At 41.0% G+C, this 13,751-nt stretch overlaps 1 pseudogene; it reads left to right on the top strand.

Annotated features, from left to right (window-relative positions):
- The first annotated feature begins 449 nt into the window (after positions 1–449).
- LOC110724914 overlaps positions 450–13,751 on the top strand; it is a 29,007-nt pseudogene continuing 15,705 nt past the window's right edge.

The following is a 13,751-nucleotide window of genomic DNA, read 5'->3' as shown; positions in this document are numbered from 1 at the left end:
TTGCGGTAGACAAATGGAGGAACAAAGGGAGGCGGGGCAGGCATACGAAAAGTGGATTAGCAAGCTTATGGGGTACACTTTTGACATTCATTACAAGCCAGGTTCTACTAATAAAGTGGCAGACGCGCTATCCCGCCAACGTGGCCCTGAATTTGAATGTGGTACTATGGTGACTTCATGTGGTCTCCGTTGGGATTATGTACGGGTTTTTATAGATAAGGATGCAGCTCTCCAACGTTTGATTTCGCAACTACAAAAGGGGGAGGCAGCACCGAAGTGCTTTACTTTGGAAAATGGTGTTTTGAAATACAAGGAGAGGATTGTGATTCCGAAGCGTTGTGAGCTGACCTCCAAGCTGCTCAAAGAGTATCCTGACTTCTTGGTGGGTGGGCATGCTGGTGACCTCAGATCAAGACTTACCACTGGTAGGGGAATGGTTCTAGTTTAGGATGAGAAAAGATGTGGCAAGATATGTCCAGCACTGTCACGTTTGTCGGCAGAACAAGCATTCAACCTTGTCTCCCTTGGGTGTTCTTCAACCTTTACCAATTCCGGAAAAGGTTTGGGAGGACATATCTATGGATTTTGTAGAAGGTTTGCCAAAGTCCTTAGGCTGGGATACCATACTCGTGGTAGTAGACAGATTAACCAAGTATGGGCATTTCATCCCGCTTAAACACCCTTTTACGGCTCAGAGTGTGGCACAAAGTTTCATGTCTGAGGTAGTGAAGTTACATGGTATACCGAGCTCCATTGTGTTTGATCGAGACAAGATCTTCCTTAGCATTTTTTGGAGGTTGTCAACAAGGGAGTGGAATCATATTTGAGATGTTTTGTGAACGGCAAACCACATACTTGGGCTCGCTGGTTACCGTGGGCGGAATATTGGTACAATACCTCTTTCCATACCGCCACTAACTACACTCCTTTCAAGGCCCTTTATGGCAGGGACCCCCCCTCATTTAATCAGGTTCTCGGCTGGCAGCACAACTGTGGCTTATGTGGAAGCACAGTTGTAGGAATGCGATGCTATACTTGATGACTTGAAGTTCCATTTAGTGCAGGCTCAAGTATACATGCAACACTATGAAAACAAGGGAAGGCGTGAGGGAGTTTTTCAGGTGGGTGATCTGGTTTACCTGAAATTACAGCCATATGGGCAGCGGTCCGTGGTGAGACGATCCAATGATAAGCTATCTCCTTGCTACTATGGCCCTTACCTGGTGACTCAGCACATTGGCAAAGATGCCTATAAGTTGCAATGTCCCCCAGGGGAAAAAATTCACCTAGTTTTTCATATTTCTCAGTTGAAAAAGGCCTTAGGGGCAGTGCTTGGTGTGAGAAATTCTCAAGCTACTATGGAGGTTTTGATTCATTGGAAGGGTTTGCAGGACTTTGAAGCTACTTGGGAATACTTTGAGGAAGTTAATCTCAGGTTCCTTAGTTTCCACCTTGTGGACAAGGTGAAACTTTGGGTGGGAGGTATTGCAAGGAATCAGCCCAAAACCGATATATGTTTCACTTATGCTAGAAGGCCCAACAAGAATTAGCTAGAAGAATGCTGAGTTGGAAGGTTGTTAGTATCAGTTTTGGGGTAGAGGGTAAAATAGTAATCTATAGAAAAGTTTGTTATGAGTTTGTTATTTTGGCTGCCATGCTTTAGCTGTGTTAAGTTTGTTTTATGGGTTAATTTTAGGGTATTAATAGGTTATTGGCTGAGGGGGAATGTATCAAGAAATTAATTTAGGAAATTGTTCTGGGAGAGCTCCTTCCTCTCGAAAGAAGGCTTGTATTGTTGAACACTCTGTTTGATAATACTACTATCATCCCCTCGCTACCTCTGTTCTTCCTCTTCTAGCTTGCACACTTGCTGTTCTCATACTAGTTTCTAGCATTAACATGCCATTGTGTAGCTAAGTATGAGTTTCTTGATCAATGGCGATTTAATAGACATTGCCGTCTTTGTTGGTGCTAGTTTCGATTCATGCACATAGTTGTTAACTTAGCATGCTACCTTATAGGCAAGAAGCTAAAATAAGTCTATGGAAAATTACTTTACGTCATGTGCTATGAATTACTCCGTATCTTGTAAATCTAGGGTGCATAATTGGTGAATGAATGAAACCATTATAGCATATTGGATATTATGTTAGAGTTTATACCCTTTTTTTTTTTTTTTTTTTTTTGTTTTTTTTTTTTTATTGCTTATGCATGTGTTGATACTGATTTTATATGCAATATATTTTTTATACTGGTGGAATTAGGAGAAATTGAAATCATATTTTCAGTTGTGTTGATGCTGTGAGATTATCACATGTTGTATGCTTTAATGTAGATTAATGAGATTTTTAAATGACATTATTTTGGCTTTGATTGCTCTCAGATCTTCCTATTATCAAAGAAGTCTTGGATACTTTTGCTGTTTTAAACACCAAATGGAAGATAAATAGTTACTTTAGATATATATATTTTTTGATCAGCTTGTGTATCTGATCGTGTAACATGAGCTTAAAGTGAGGTTTTGAATTTATAATAACAATGGATTGATGGCAATAATCTGGAAGGGGTCATTTGTGAATTAATTATGCTCTTATATTTTCTGCTGTAGAGATAGGAGGCGCTATTATATGTAACAACCTACGATTTGCTATTCAGCAAGGAAATATTCAACCTCATGTTTTATCATCATATCATTCTTTCATTTCCTTGGAATTTAAATTCTTATACCAAAATTGGACATGAATTATACCAAGATTGACATTTTGCTTAGAAGGGATGAAGGGAAGTCAAAGCGTAAAAAGGCCATTTTATATTGATATGGCTAGATTCAGGCTCCAATGTGGGAGGGAATGCAGCTGTGAGCTCTATTGGTAGTGTTACGGGTACCTATTAATTGTATATTCCGTGAGATGCTGCAGGTTCTTTCAAGTAAGCTTATAACCAAAGAGTGGTTAATGACCATAATAGGCTTAAGTATTTCAAAATCTGACATGCTTCCTTACTCGAAGCCGTGCCTTTTAAAAAAGTTCCTCTGAGACCTCAGGTTCTGAGGTTCAAACATTTGTTGCCTCTGGAATCTTGTAACATCTTTGTCTCTATAAGTTTTATATGGAAACTCAAATACATAATGTATAACAATGTTTTTTATGTATTTATTATTTATGTATGACAGTATTTGATTATTTGAAAAATTTACATGTGTGAAAATTATTGGTGAATTTATGGCCTATCTTTATGAGGAGCACACCTTTGCAATTTGCACCTTACCTTATTTCCGGGCTTTAGAACCCCTATTTCTTCACTGTGTCTCATGCTCTTTTGAAACTCTGACTGAGAGAAATTAGTAAGATAAAGAACTTATCTCAGATAAAGCTGAGTCCATTGTGTTTTAGTTTTGCCCCTTTTATGTGAGCTTTCTGTTGATAAACTGAATGTAAATGTTCAGGAAATTTCGACATGGGGCAATGCAGAACAAATTTCTATTTCAACGAAAAGCTTCCCTTGAGTCTACTTTGGCAAAGATACTAGCTAAAAAAAAAGGTTAAACAAGTTGAAGACCTGCTATCCCAAGACAAGACCCCAGGTAAATATTAACAATAATGATAGACTCTTCTCTATATTCTAGGACTTGAACTAAAGTTTTCATAGCTGAATGATGGTTTAGGCTATCAGATGTTGCATATGTCAATAGAAGTAACCCTTCATCATATTAATACTTTGTGTTTGAAATATTCTCTGTGGCATCAGTATATCACGTGTGGAGTCTTTAGTTTTAGTATTGTAATCACTCATCTGTTCTTACAGTGTCTGCTTGGTTTCTTTTAGGATACCAGGCTTACCAAATTTCTTTTCAGATGTTCCAAAACCTTGATATGTCCGTGTAAATACTTTGAAACTGGATGTTGACTGGCTTGACTCTGCTATAGAACTTGGAAAGAAATGCACAGTAAGTTTGCTAGATTATTTCATCCTTTTTCCTCTCCTTTGGTTGGGGGCAGAAGAGGTTTGAAGTTTGAGACACAATAGTGGTTGTTCCTCAAGCTCTTGATAATTTTGGTGTTTTACGTTTATGTTAGTGGCTTCCAAATTGTTCATTTTTTAGGTTCAGAAGGATGACTTAGTTCCAGATCTGTTGATTCTTCCACCTGGTGTTGATTTGCATGATCACCCACCAGTGACAAGTGGAAGTGTCTTTCTACAAGTATGCATTCTTATCTCTATTTGTTGCTTTTAGTATGTTGATAAGACCATTAGTAAAACTGACAGTAACAAACTTCTATTTGATTTTGCAATCTGCTAGGGTAAGGCAAGTTCTATGGTAGCAGTTGCCCTTGGGCCTCAACCAGGTTGGCAGGTTTGTTAATGATTTGATTAGCTATCAATAATTCTGCTTATGAGCTGAGCTGGTGCTGTAATTATCAACTTGTGGAAAAGGAGGCAGTCTTATGTCTGCATACAATTGTTCTCAATAAGATGCAATACTGTAATACAGAGAATGAATGGTTACATTAGAGTTTCTAACAACATCCTCTGTGACATTAGAGTGTCAATATGTTGAGTTTGCAAGGCTTTAAATCTTAGAAACCCTTGTTTTTAAGTCTGTGGCTCTTGTACACTTCTCTGTTTTCAATGCTTCTTTAGTTTCTGTGAGGTGTGTAACCAAACTCATAATAAATTTTATTGGTATTTTGGGATGATATGTTTATATTTTTATTCTAATTCACAGTGTTTTCTTCAATCAATCAAAGCCTTAATCCCATAAGTGGGGTCGGCTATGTGAACCAAAAGTGATTATTCCGTGTAGTCATCGACAAAATCCTTCTCCTCCATCATAGTTTCTATTTTTTTTTACCAATCATACAAGTAGCTGTACATAGAGCCTTAATTTCTCCCAATTGAGGTTTTAGAGATGAGAATAAGCTAAATTTGTGGGTACCTTTACCCGTTGCAACATTTATGTTTACTACTGTTGATTTGTATACTATTCCTTAATTCTTTATCTGATGTGCTCTTGTGTAAATTGCCCAAAACAATGAAAAAGAGCAAGAAATGATAGCAATAAGATAAACAACTGAGTTATATTTAGACTTATACAGGATAAATACGTTAAGGGGAAGCAATAATCAAACCAGTTTTATATCCAGATTGTCTTTGAGATTAGAAGTAGAGGTACTCTTTCAAGTGTTATGTATTTTACCTCAAGTTTGTGTTTTGCCTTTGTCAATAAATCTTATGAAAGTATCTGGCATGGAGTTCTCGAGGAATAAAGTTGAAGCTGTTGTAAATTTTTTGAAAGAAAATGGGTTTAGAATAAGTGTTTGATATATGTGCATAATTTGTACTCCTTTTCCTTTGTCCATGACAAATCTTCTGGTTAGACTTGGGCGTGCATATTAAGGAATTTTGTAGGGTGGGATGAGAGTGTGAGGGAAAGAGAGTCACTGGAGAAGTCCAATTCATATGGGTTGAAACTTGAAAGAGAAATCTTCGTGTAAGGCTTTGGCACACATATTGAGGAATTTAGTAGGGTGGGGTGAGAGTATTAGAGAAAGAGAAAGAGGTCCTCTTCACATGGATTGAGTAAGAAAGTTATCTACATAAAATAACATGAAGTTTTTTTGTGGACGTTCTAGTGTGAATTGATTTATTTGTGATTATTATCTAGGAAGGAATGGAGTTAAAATTCAGTGATGGGAAACACTTTTGAAGTCTAGAAAAGGGTAAAAGAAAATGGAACACCCCCCCTCTTCCTTCTCAGCTGCCATCTTCAGGCACACTGCCATCCACCACAAGTATTGACCACTTCTATCATTCACGCTGTAGAAAAGACCCTCTTTGCCAATGTCACCTCTTCCAACACCATCATCCCTTTCCTTTTGATATCTCTCTCTCTCTTTTATATTCTTCCGTCATTTGCTCCTTTCCTTCATATAAATGTTGTAGCCCACCAATCCCACAATACCAGTGTCTGCAGAGCTGACTATTTGGGAAGATAGATGCAGTTTTAAGTGGGGTAAGAGACAAAGCATAGTGATCACCGTGAAAGATGTAATGAACCAACCCACACCACCTCTAATCCATACGTACAGCAGGAGGAAGAGACAAGTGCATCAGCAACAGCAACAGAGGTAGAGGAGCACTCCCCACTACAGCAGTCCGCAACATGTCTTAGGGGCTTATTATTTTATGTTGTCTGATGGGCGTTAGAACGGTCGCACATTCCACACTCAATCAAATAAATTTATAAATCCTAAAACTAACCCCTAAACAAGTCTAGTGGTAAGTTCGGAGTCGAACCACAAGGAACGGTAATGCTAGATTGTTCTTAATCTAATTCCTAAGCTATGCCGAAGTCGATTTACGGATAAAGGACACTACAACTACACTAAAACACATATAAAGAACAAGGTATGATAAAGTCTACTAGGGGAAAAGATCCACTTAGAACAATTAATAAGCTAATGAGAATCCATTTGATAATCAATCATGCAAAGAAAGAATTATAATGAGAATTAACTACACTCAAAAGTAATCTCTCAAATTCCTAGCCTAGATCCCTCATTGACTAGGTGCATAGAAGAAAATTACCCAAAATGCAATCAAATATATCAATTCTAATTCACAATCCCTTGTCAAACTAAAACCAATATGCAATTAAGTGTGCTATCATGGGAGATCAATCCAATCTAAAACAAACAACATGCCAACATCAATTCAATCAATTTAATCACACAGTTATCATCAAATTTATCTCAAATAACTCAAATAATCATTACAAAGCCTCACTCAACACCTAGTAGAAGGGAAACTACTCAAGCATAATGAAAGCAACTAAATAAAGCAATAAGAGAAGAGAAAGTAAGAAATGCTCATTGATATAAGATGGAGATCTTCAAATTCCTCATTTGATTATCCAAAATCCATGAAAACCATTGTGCTCCTCACTTTCTCTCTCTAAAATTTTGAGAGTTTCTCTCTCTAAAACCTAAAACTAACCTAAAATCTATTCTAAATTGAAAATCCTCTCCTTTAATGAGCAAAAAAATCTATTTATACCCCTTACAAAATTGCTTAGGAAGCTCCGCAAAAAGTCAGCTGAAACGGGAAAAGGTCCGACCGAACTCTGGGTAGGTTCGGTCGAACCTAGGGTAGGTTCAGTCGAACTCTGGGTAGGTTCGGTCGAACCTCCCTAATCCTTGTTTGGTCGAACTTTCCTGGTTCGACCCCTCCTGTAAACATGCTGAAAACTTGGTTGAAACTGCCTTGGAGGTTCGGTCGAACTTTTCAAAAGTTTGACCACACCTTGGTTCGACCGAACCTCTTAGAGGTTCGGCCACACCTCCTCTTGAACTTCCTCTTCTTGCTTCCTCTCCTTCCCTTTTGCTCCTCTTGTCTTTGTCCATGCCTCCATACTTGGCCAAGGGGCCTCCTACCGTGCTTAGGACCGCCATGGAACCTGCAAAAGATAGCAAAGATCACGAGAGCATGGGGATGATAAAATAATGCATAAAGATTATCAAAACAAGCGCAAATAAGCATACTTTTCATCTATAAAAAAAAGGAAGCCATAAGAGGAGAAAAGAGGTAGAAAAACCTAAGAAAAACAGGAGAAAAGAGACCAATACACTACCCCTAAGGGTAACATAAATGTCACTCATCATTGTCCTTTTGTATCTTGGGTAAATGACAGAAAGTAGTAAATGTAACAATTAAGGCTTGTTGCCACATCAGCTAGTGTATTCCTATATGTAGGGGAAGTTGAGGAAAGAGGGAGCATTCAGAAAAGTGTAATTTGAACCTTGGAGACTTGTGACCTAAAGTCACTACCTTGTTCTTTCAATCCTTCATCAGTCAATCAATATGTCATTCCTGTTATTCTCTCTTTCTATTCTCTATTATTCTGTTATTTGCTAGTAGTCGCGCTGTTCGTTGCAATTGGTATCAGAGCAACCATGGCCCCGGCAGCCGGAACCCATACTCAACGACTTGAGGCGTTAGAAGGACACATGATGGAGATATCGTCGAAGGTGGAAGGCGGTGAGAACTCCATCCAGCAGATTGTCGCTAGAACAATTACGGAAAGCATGGAGAACCTCCAACGGTCACTCACAGAACAGTTCGGCAAAACTCAGGAGGATGAAGTGAGAAGGAATAGGGAAGCCATAGAAGATGCCAATCAGAGGCTTGAAGGACGGTTGAATCGTTTCAGGGAGGATCAAAATGGAAAAATATCCATGATAATGAATGGTCAAGAGAAGTTCTTTGAAGAGATATCGATGCGATCGACGATGGATAAGGTGAGTAATCTTGGAAAGACCCCCATTGACGTGGATGAGGTTCAGTTCTCAGGCGTCGGAATAGAACGAAATCTACGGACGGGAGTTGGGATAGGATTGGAAGGGTTGAGACAGGAAAACGAAGGTGAGACGCGAGAACAGCAAGAAGGAAGAGGAAATTGGAAATATAGGAAGTTAGAAATGCCCCTGTTCCAAGGAACCGACCCGGATGGGTGGATATTAAGGGGCGAGAAATACTTCCACTTCTACCGGCTGTTGGAGCACGAGAAGATGCAGGCAGCGGTGGTCTCTATGGAGGGTGATGCTCTCAGGTGGTATCAATGGGAGAGTCGTCGGCGACCATTGAGAAATTGGGAAGAGTTGAAAGGGAGGGTGTTGGACCAATTTAGACCCACAAACTCAGGCACTCTCCACGAGCAGTGGCTTGCCGTCACTCACACCACCACCATTGCCGACTACCGGCGAGCGTTCATTGAGAAGGCGGCCCCGTTGATGGATGTGCCGGAGAGCTTGATGAAGGGGCACTTTGTGAATGGGTAAAAAGATGACATCAGGCAGAAATACGCATGCTAAACCCGGTTACCCTGGAGCAAGCTATGGATCTAGCTACCCGGGTTGAAGAAAGGAACTGGGTCAGTGGGCAAAAGAAAACGGCTGGGGTTGTTGTTAAGCCTGGCCCATTTTCTTATTTTAATAGAGCCCCAGCTTCTACCTTATTGAGTGGCGGAGTGGGCCGGCCCATTCGAATCCACCATAGGCTGTCTCACAAAGACCCACTCCACAAACACAAAGTTCAGCTGGGTCAGTTAATTCTCAGCCTACTTCATACTCACAAAGCAGAGTAAGTTCGAACTCCACCAGATTTACAAGGGAAGTGAGGCGATTGACAGAGAGGGAATTGCAAGACAAGAGAGCTAAAGGATTGTGCTTTAAATGTGATGAGAGATGGGGAATTGGGCACAAATGTAAGGCAACAGAGCTTAGTGTTCTTCTAGTGGAAGAAGAAGAAGGTGAGGAAGAGGGAGAATTGGCAGCCGTGGGAGCGCCGGAGGAGGTGGAAGAAATTCCAGCCATGATTTCGATAAATTCGATTGTGGGGCTGACAAATCCGAAAACCATGAAGCTTGTGGGGACTATTGGAGGGCAGGAGGTGGTAGTCATGGTCGACCCGGGAGCAACTCACAATTTTAATTCCGTACAAGCAGCAGAAAGACTCGAAATTTCGGTGATCGGAGAAAGCTCGTTCGGGGTTTCATTGGGAAATGGGGAGGCTGTGAGAGGACGTGGTCAGTGCGGTGGGGTGAGGTTGAGCCTGGGAGGCGGGGTCGAAATAACAGAAGATTTTTTACCCCTCCAACTCGGGAATGCCGACGTCATTCTTGGCGTCCAATGGTTAGAGAAATTGGGGTCAGTGCTAACAAACTGGAAAACTCAAGAGATGAGCTTTGAAAAAGGGGGGAAGACAGTGACAATGAAGGGGGACCCCTCTCTAGCACGAACAGGGGTTACTTTGAAATCAATGATTAAAACACTTAGAAAGGAACAAGGTGGAGTGTTGGTGGAGTTATATCAGTTAGAAGGAAGGAAGGAGGACCGTGAGAGGGGCATCGTCGAGGTGGATATACCTGAGTTTTTACAGGAGGTGCTGGAGGAGTATAAGGCGGTGTTTGAAGCTCCAGAAAGGCTGCCACCCAAGAGGGGGCACGAGCATAGGATCACACTCAAAGAAGGGTCCGATCCTGTAAGTGTGCGACCTTACCGATACCCACAATTCCAAAAAGATGAGATTGAGAAGCTTATTCGAGAAATGCTCGCGGTCGGAATCATCTGTCCATCCACTAGCCCCTTCTCGAGTCCGGTTGACGGTTCGTGGCGTTTTTGCGTGGATTATAGAGCCTTGAACAAGGAGACCGTCCCTGACAAATACCCGATCCCGGTTATTGATGAGCTATTGGATGAGTTGCATGGGGCTCGAATTTTCTCCAAACTTGATCTCAAGGGGGGGTACCATCAAATTTTGGTGAGACCGGAGGATACCCACAAAACGGCGTTCCGTACTCATTAAGGCCACTATGAGTTCCTTGTGATGCCTTTCGGCCTCACGAACGCACCGACTACGTTCCAATCATTGATGAATGAGGTATTTCGCCCTTATTTATGCAAATTTGTACTTGTATTTTTTGATGATATTCTCGTTTATAGTACTAGCAGAGATGAGCATGTTCAACATTTGCAAGTTGTTCTGTCCACTCTCAAGAATCACTTGTTATTTGCTAATCAAAAAAAGTGTGAGTTTGGTAAAGAAAGAGTATCCTACTTGGGACACATCATTTCTCAGGAAGGGGTAGCCGTGGATCAGGAGAAAATTTCAGCCATGCTCAAGTGGCCCATACCCAAGACATTGAGGGACTTGAGGGGCTTTTTGGTCCTTACGAGTTACTATAGGAAATTTATAGCCCAATATGCTCACATAGCCCATCCACTCACCGACTTTAAGTGGAGTTCAGAAGCTACTCGAGCCTTTGAGGAACTCAAGAAGGCTATGTGTTCTGCGTCGGTTTTGGCCATGCCGAATTTTACTAAGGCGTTCGTGGTGGAATCAGACGCCTCGGGTTTCGGACTTGGAGCGGTGTTAATGCAAGAAGGAAGGCCGATTGCTTTCTTTAGCAAGATTTTGGGGCCGGGAATTGAAACCGAAGCAAATCGATATATGAGAAAGAGTTAATGGCGGTGTGTTTATCGGTACAAACATGGAAGCACTATCTGTTGGGCAGAAGATTCATTGTGAGGAGCGAACAACAAAGTTTGAGGTTCATAACTCAGCAGAGAAAGGTTGGGATGGAGTATCAAAGATGGATTAGGAAACTAATTGGGTTCGACTTCGAGATACAGTACAAACCGGGTGTAGCGAACCGCGTGGCTGACGCTCTTTCACGCAAAGGAGAGGAGGAGTCTGAGTTTGGGGCAATAATCACGGTTAACATGGTGGATTGGAGTGAGCTGGAAAGAGAAATTGAAGGTGACCAATTACTCCAGAAGGTGAGACAAGAGCTGTCGGAAGGGAAAGAAATCCCTGGGTTTGCAATTGAACATCATCAGCTCTTTTATAAAGGACGCCAGGTAGTACCAAAAAATTCAAAGTTTAAAGCAGCTTTGCTTAAGGCGTACCACGACTCACCGGAAGCAGGGCACGTGGGTGAAACAAAAACTTATTTAAGGATAGCTGCTGAGTGGTTCTGGCAGGGGATGAGGCGTGATGTGACAGAATACGTGCGGGGGTGTGTGACGTGCCAGAGGAACAAGCACTCGCAACAAAGTTCGGCAGGGCTGCTACAACCACTTCCTATTCCCGGCGCAGTATGGGAGGATATTACCATGGATTTCATTGAAGGGCTTCCAAAATCACATGGGGTGGATGTGATTTTAGTTGTGGTGGATCGATGATACGTGCAACGATCAAGAGTTGACTAATTTGATCAAGATTAATCAAGAAAGCATGCTCCTTCACTTGGAAGCTTCATCATCAACGACGCATACCTTCCTTGGCCACCAAGATCAACCTTTCGTGAGCTTGGTCACGAATCTTGGTGTTCTTGAAGGGTCTTGAACATTCTTTGAATGTTCTTGTAAAATCTTTAAATTGCTTTCATAGTTTTGGCTTACAAGTTTTTACCTTTCACTTGAAAGGGTTTTTCTTGTTTTAAGCGTTAGGATTTCTATTTTGATTAGGAATTGTTTTGTTCTAGTGAGTTCCTATTCGAATTAGGACTTGTTTTTAGCAAAGTAAGTTCCTAAGTGGATTAGGACTTGACTTTGGTTTTTAGGCGTGTGGTCTTGCTTGGTGAACAAGATTGGTAAGGTTTGAAATCTTATCCAAGGGTTTGAAATCTTATCCAAGGGTCTTGATTGCTGCCTTGTTTTCCAAGTTAGTTTAGAAGTCTAGTTTGCTTAGGATTGAATTAGGGACTTGTCCTAATCTTCCTAGGAGAGTCTAGCTTATAAATAGGCCTCATTATCACATGAAAAGAGATTAGACTTTGATTAATAAACACTTTGATAATTTAAGTTACAGCTTAAATATCCCTTTTGTTAACTTGCGGGTTAATTGCTGTTTTGTTTGTTTTAGTTAAAACAATCGTTGGTTTAGTTAATTAGGTGGATTCTTAATTAATTAGACTTAGCCTTTAACTTAGTTCTTGGTGAGTAATCTGTATGGGACGAAGGTTAAGGCATATCCCTTGTGAAGATTGATTTTCGGATCAAAATTCACATCAATCGACTCACAAAATACGCCCATTTTATTGGCCTTAAACACCCATTCACCGCGGCGGTGGTTGCTGATCGTTTTATCAAGGAGGTTGTGAGGTTGCACGGGTTCCCCGGAAGTATTGTCACCGATCGGGATCGAATTTTTTTTAGTGTGTTTTGGCGAGAACTCTTCAAGCTGCAGGGGTCAGAATTACGACGGAGCACTTCCTATCACCCCCAAACCGACGGTCAAACAGAGGTGGTCAACAAGGGTCTTGAGCTGGAGAGCAACCGAAAGCTTGGGCAAAGTGACTATCTTGGGCTGAGTATTAGTATAATACTGCAGTCCACTCTTCTACCCAAATGTCTCCCTTTCGTGTCTTGTATGGAAGGGATCCCCCAAGGTTGTTAAAATTGGGTGTGGGGCACACTCCAGTAGACAGTCTAGAGGAAATGCTCCAGGAGAGGGATGTAATTTTGGATGAGCTACCTCTCAATCTGTTAAAGGCACAGCATACCATGAAGCAAGGGGCTGACGCAAGGAGAAGGGAGGAAGAATTCCGTGTGGGGGAGTACGTATTTCTCAAACTCCAACCATGTCGCCAAAAATCATTAGCAAGGCGACCATTCGAGAAGTTAGCGGCTCGTTTCTATGGGCCATATGAGGTAATCCAGCGGGTAGGGAAGGTGGCATATAAGTTACGGCTACCAGATCAATGTCTTATTCACCCTGTATTCCATGTTTCTCAATTGAAACGTGCTATTGGAAACGGGCGAGCCCCAGTTACTCACGAGGAGAAACGAGTTTTGTTTCTCTAGTGGCAGTTTCGAAATTACTTCCAACTTTTTTCCTTTCTGAGCTTCTGAGTAGGCATGCTTAGTTGGCTAGCATGTGGGATGGCGTTAATTTCGATTCAAACATTTTCAGTTAAGCTTCTCCTCCCCGTAAAATAATTTTACAAAAAAAAAAAAAAAAAAAAAAAGCTTATCCTTTCTCCATTAATGGTGAATCCTCCTCGTAAAATAATTTTTTTTTTTTTTAAAAAGAAAGCTTATCCATCAAAAAAAATGCTTTACAGAATAAGTAATAGCTATTTACATGCAATTCATACAGGTTAAAACCAACGGTTATAAATGATGAGTCGCCTACCTACTTCCTCCTTGTTATCTTTTGCAGGTACGTAGGTAATGAATACATGCATATAG

Source organism: Chenopodium quinoa, unplaced genomic scaffold, assembly GCF_001683475.1.
Source record: "Chenopodium quinoa cultivar QQ74 unplaced genomic scaffold, ASM168347v1, whole genome shotgun sequence".
NCBI classification, from domain to species: domain Eukaryota; kingdom Viridiplantae; phylum Streptophyta; class Magnoliopsida; order Caryophyllales; family Amaranthaceae; genus Chenopodium; species Chenopodium quinoa.
Note: the sequence above shows the minus strand (reverse complement) of the source record. Positions and strands in the feature narration are given on the sequence as shown.